Raw genomic sequence first — 6,000 nt, 5'->3', positions numbered from 1 at the left:
AAGATCGAGAAAGGGAACACAGGGCTGGAAAGAGGGCTCAGCAGTTAAAAGCACTTGTTCATCCAGAGAATCTGGGTTTCCAGCACCCACATAGTGGCTCACAACCATCCATGCCCCCTTCTGATCTCCCTGTGCACTAGGCACTCAAAAAACACTCATACACATAAATAAAATGAGAAGACAGAAGACACATTGTGCTTGGTAACTCCCTTCCCTGTCCCTTACCAGCCATTACCCCCATCTTAGTTCCGGTTGCTGTTGCTGTAACAAGACATCATGACCAAAAGCAGCTTGAGGAAAAAAGGCTTTGTTTTAGCTTCTAGTCCATGTCACAGTCCATCATCAAAGGGAGTCAGGGCAGGAACTAAACTCAGGAAACTGGAAGTTGGTACAGAAGCAAAAGTGATGGAAGGATGCTGTTTATTGACTTGCTCTCCATGGCTTGCTCAGTCCGCTTTCTTATGCCACCCAGGATCACTTGCCCAGGATTAGCACCATCCACAATGGGCTGGACCCTATTTTGTAGCAATTCTATCAGATTGAAGAAGTCAATTTTCTATAAACTTATCCCTTGTTTTAAATTTATTTATTTTAAATTACCATTATTATTTTAACTATATCATTATCTATCTATCTATCTATCTATCTATCTATCTATCTATCTATCTATTTTTATGTGTTTTGTCTGCATGTATGTCTGTGCACCACATATTTACAGTGCCCTCAAAGATCAGAATAGGGTGTCAGATCCCCAGAGTTGTAACTGGTTGTAAGCGTCCATGCGGATGCTGAGTATCAAACCTGGTTTCTCTGGAAGAGCAAACAGCCTGTGCTCTTAACCACTGAGCCGTCTCTCCAGTCCCCAGGTTGTTATTCATTATTATTTTTACAATAATTTACTTATCTTTATTATTTCATGTGCATTGGTATTTTGCATGCATGTATGTTGGTGTGAAGGTGTCAGATCCCTTGGAAATGGAGTTATAGACAGTTGTGAGCTGCCATGTGGGTGCTGGGAATTAAGCCAGGTCCTCTAGAAGAGCAGTCAGTGCTCTTTAACTGCTGAGCCATTGCCCCAGTCCCAGTTTTTATTATTCTTAAATGTTATTTGTATGAATGTTTTGCCTGTAAATATGTCTATTCACCATGTGCATGCCTAGTATCCTCAGAAGTCAGAAGAGGGCATCAGATCCCATGGGGCTGGAGTTACACAGACAGTTGTGAGCTTCCACATGGGTGCTGGGAATCGAACATACATCTTGTGGAAGTGCAGCCAATGTTTTCAACTGCTGTTCCCTCTCTCCAGTTCCTCAGCTTCCCTTTTAAAGACCCCATCTCTAAAACAGTTCTATTCTGAAATGCAGAAATTATTTTAGTGAATTAATTAATTTATTAATCTTTCTTTAAAAAAATTTCTTTACACCTGGGTGGTGGTGGTGGCAGTGGCGGCGGCAGCATGCGATTTTAATCCCAACACTCAGGAGGCAGAGGTAGGCGGATCTCTGTGAGTTCGAGACCAGCCTAGTCTACAAGAGCTAGTTCTAGGATAGTCTCCAAGGCCACAGAGAAACCCTGTCTCAAAAACCAAAACAAAAACAACAAAACAAAACAAACAAAAAACAAAAACAAAAACAAAACAAAAAAGTCTTTGCTTTTATTTAATATGTAGGGTCTCTTGCCTACATGTATGTCTGTGCACCACATGTGTGCAGTCCCCAGGAAGGCCAGAAGGTATCCAATTCCTTGGGTCTACAATTACAGATAGTGAGCAGCCATATGGGTGCTTGGAATTGAAGCAAGCACCTGGGTTCTCTGTTAAAAACAACCAGTAATCCTAACTACTGAGCCATCTGGTTTGTATGGCCCCCATAGGCTCATGTATTTGAATACTTAATCACCAGGGAGTGGCACTATTTGAAAGGATTAGAAGTACTAGGAGGTGTGGCCTTGTTGGAGGAAGTTTGTCACATTTTTTGAGGTTTCAAAAACCCATGCTAGCCCCAGTCTCCCTCTCAGCTACTTCTCCAGCACCATATCTGCCTCCATGCTTCCTACCATGATGACAATGGGCTAACATCTGAAACTGTAAGCAAGACCGTAATTAAATGCTTTCTTTTATAAGGGTTTCCTTAATTATTAGGTCTCTTCACAGCAATGAAACAGTGACTAAGACACTATTCTGTAGCTCCTTATTTTTATTTATGTATATCTCTCTGTGTGTATTCCACTTGTGTTCAGGTACCCATGGAGGCCAGAAGGGACTTCAGATCCTCTGGAACCAGAGTTACTAGAACTTGTGAGCTTCCCTTTCATGGGTGCTGGGACCCAAACTTGGGTCCTCTGCAAGAACAGATGGGCTCTTAACCATTGAGCTATCTGTCCAGCTCCCAATTTTTTTTCTTAAATTGGAAGGTTTCTTTTGCACTGTACTTGGGGTGGGGTGCAGAGAATATTCTTGTAAATGTCATGAGGATGAGTGCTTTTGTTTTGTTTGCTTTGTTTTCTGTTTTGTTGAGATAAGGTCTTTTGAATCCTGGCCTGGGAGATGATTTATGGTGTAAGAAAGTTTGCCAAGCAAGCTCCATGACTTGAGTTTGATACCAGCATGGCAATGGAATATATTCAGTAGTTCTTCAACAAGGCTGTCCTTCCTAATCCACTAGGGAGCTTTAGCTCCATCAAATCTCCCCCACTAGAATTCCTGATCTGACTGGTCTAGGCAAACTGGGCCCCTAGTATTGTTTCAGTGCTCACGAGGGGATCCTGGTGAGCAGGCAAGGTTGAGATGGCCCATCTGTCTTCACAGTGATTTAAGGGCATGATGTGGTGAGAGGGTTAGTGGCCTTTGGGTGTCTCTATGTTGCCTCTGTCTTACCTGGGGGCTGGCTGAAACCTGAGAGAGCCTTCAGGCTGGTTATAACAGGCTCTTCATTCAGCTGCTCTTATGACTTGACACGCCATTCTCTTTAGAGAGCACAACCTGATAGAGCGTCAGCATCCCAGCCCTCAGAACAGGTCAGGCTAATGGCAAGAATCCAGGCCCCAGTGACAATAGCCTCTGCCACACTGGACACACCCAGTGTCTATTAGACTCTGTGTGGGCATTTTTCTTCAACCCACAGGTGTTATTATGTGAGCTACATGGTGATGGCAGTGGAGTCCACAGTTAGCCCAAGGTGTATAAGATGAAGTGAGTCAGACTGGAAGCATCCAAAGCTGCCTGACCATGAGGTCTGTGGGTATCTCATTAGTTCTTTTTGCTCCCCCTGTCCAAGGGGAGGAGGCTACAAACACCCAAGCCAAGCCAGCAAACAGGGACCTTTCCAGGGGCAAAGTCATATTTTTCAAGCCTCAGTGTCTTTGGAAACCCAATGCTATTTGGTACTTGGTATAGAAAATACTTCTGAGAAATCCTGCTCATCTTGACCCAGCTTCTGTAGCTTCACCTCTGGACACGTGCATTTCATCAGCAAATGTCTGCCATGCTTGTTGTTTGACACCCCTATGTTCTCTTTCTAAAGGACAGGCAGATGCTTGCTCTGTTCCTGAGAAGAGTAAATATGATGCAGATGGCTGAGTACACAACTTCCTGACTTGAAGGGAGACAGAGCCTCCCACTAGCAGGCTCTATGTCCAGGCTCCAGCACCATGAAGTTTGCTTTCTTTCAAATAAAATGTTTAGGGGCTGGAGAGATGGCTCAATGGTTAAGAACACTAGCTGGTCTTCCAGAGGTCCTGAGTTCAATTTCCAGCAACCACATGATGGTTCACAACCATCTGTAATGAGATCTGGTATCCTCTTCTGGCCTGCAGGGATACATAGTAAATAAATCTTTTTAAAAATGTTTAAATATGCCAGCAGGAAGGATATTAATCCCTCTTATTCCCTTCCTCCAACCCCCACCCTCCACTCCCAACCTCTATCTCTGCTAGAGATGCAACTCAGGTCATTAACACTTGCAAATCAAGTGCTGTATCTGAGCAAAATTCCCAGTCCTGAATTTAAAAACCAAAAATCCCATGCAGCCAGGGAGACGCTCACTCAGTCAAATGCTTGCTGTGAAGATATGAGGACTTGAGTTAGAACCACCCAAATCTACGTGGAAAAGCCAGGCGTGCCAAAATGCATGTGCAACCTCAGTGCTGGGGAGATAGCAAGTGCATTTTCTTGACTTCTTAAACGCCAGGCAGGGAAGTTGGGCGGTGGTGGCGCCCACCTTTAATCCCAGCACTTGGGAGGCAGAGGCAGGAGAAATTCTGTGAATTCGAGGCCATCCTGTTCTACAGAGTTCTAGGATAACCAGGGCTGCACAGAGAAACTCTGTCTCAAATTCCCGTTCCCTTCTCCCCCGCAAAAAAAAGTCCTGCGGGGACTTGATTGCGTCTTTGACAGGAGCCGTCGATAATAGTTCCACCAATGTCTTCTGAACTGGGCCAGTCACCTGTCACTTCCTTCTTCCTGTGTCTCCGGAAAAGCTTGTTCTGGAAAACTCCTAGTGCCTGTGCTGGGACTGTGAGGGGCGCGGCTTGCACACATCAGGCGGTTTGGCAGAGGCCACCTCTTGGCAGCCATTATGCCAAACCTTGACCTTGATACCTTTGGGGGAGGGGGGCAAGGCAAGGCTCCTCCACCAATGGAAACCGCACAGGTCATCTAGCAGCCAAGGTCTCTTCAACTCTTCATGAGTTTCAGAATGTTCAAGGATTTTTTAATGTCCACATTATGATTGATTTTCTTTTTTGGTCTTTCCAAGCTACAATCATTCCAGCGCGGATGTGGGAGCCCTTTCAATACTAGCGTGTGTGGATCCATGAGTTGCAGTGAAGAAATAATTACCTAAGGAAAGAGGCTTCATGTTGCTGCTACAGAACTGTGGGAAGATCCAGCTTTAAAAAAAAAAAAAAAATGTCAGGGAGCTGGGCGGTGGTGGCGCATGCCTTTAATTCCAGCACTCGGGAGGCAGAGGCAGGCAGGTGGATCTCTGTGAGTTCAAGACCAGCCTGGTCTACAAGAGCTAGTTCCAGGACAGCCTCCAAAGCCACAGAGAAACCCTGTCTCGAAAACAAAACAAAAAAACAAAAAGTCAGGGAAAGCAGGGCTTTGGTGGCTTAAGCCTTAAATTCCAGCAGAGTCAGAGGCAAGAGGATCTCTGTGAGTTTGAGGCCAGCCTAGTATACATAGAAAATTCTAGGACATCCAGAGCTATACAATGAGACTCCATTTTTAAACAAAACTAATAATAACAGCTTTATACACCAGTGATTTTTTGGAACAAGGAGAGTCAACACCCCCAAAAGGTTAATTATTAATAAGTTCAAAAGATTTTAGGCACACTCAGCCCAGACCAGACCTTTTATTCCCTCTTTTTCTTCATGTAATTTGTCATGAATTGGTCAAATGTAACTATGCATGGGGACCGTTCTGCAAGAGCTACTGCTCCTTAGAGCTATGGTATAAGACAAGTCAACACATTCAGTCCCAGGGCTTTTTCCAAGGTCATTTTTTTTTTTGCTGTGGGTTTTGCAGGGTATTAACAAAGAAAAAAACAAAACAAACAGCTGAAGTGATGGCCCAACAGCCAAGAGCATTTGCTGCTCTTCTAAAAGACCTTCATTCAGTTCCCAGCACCCATATTGAGTGTCCCATAGGTAACTCTTGTTCTTTGGGTTCTGCTTCTGGCACCATGAGCACTAGCATACCCATTAATTAAAAACAAAATAGGAAGAACCTTTTGCGTACACACACAGAACCTTTCTTTCCTTGCCTATTTAGTTTTTAAAGTGCTTCATTGGCAATCATGTCTCAGTTCCTGGGAGAGATGATTGTCTCCATGTGGGAAGGGGGACAAGAGGTGGAAGAGAAAGGCTCAGCTGTTGACAGCCTTCTCTGGCTGCACTTTCAGAGGATCAGAGTTTGATTCCCAGCACCTACTTGGCAGACTATAGCTGTCTATAAATTCAGTTTTAGGCGATCAGACTCCCATTTCTGGCATCCCAAGA

General features: G+C 44.4%; 1 long non-coding RNA gene across 2 annotated transcripts in view; it reads right to left on the bottom strand.

The window, feature by feature from the left end:
• Positions 1 to 2,190: 2,190 nt before the first annotated feature.
• Positions 2,191 to 6,000, bottom strand: part of LOC103161632 — a 30,922-nt gene continuing 27,112 nt past the window's right edge. For both annotated transcript variants that reach the window (XR_004769074.1, XR_003484034.2), the window contains exon 5: positions 2,191 to 4,887. This is a non-coding gene — a long non-coding RNA (uncharacterized LOC103161632). The remainder of the gene's footprint in view (positions 4,888 to 6,000) is intronic.

Source organism: Cricetulus griseus, chromosome 3, assembly GCF_003668045.3.
Source record: "Cricetulus griseus strain 17A/GY chromosome 3, alternate assembly CriGri-PICRH-1.0, whole genome shotgun sequence".
In the NCBI taxonomy this organism is placed as follows: domain Eukaryota; kingdom Metazoa; phylum Chordata; class Mammalia; order Rodentia; family Cricetidae; genus Cricetulus; species Cricetulus griseus.
The sequence above is the reverse complement of the archived record's forward strand: the minus strand, read 5'-3'. Positions and strand labels throughout refer to the sequence as shown.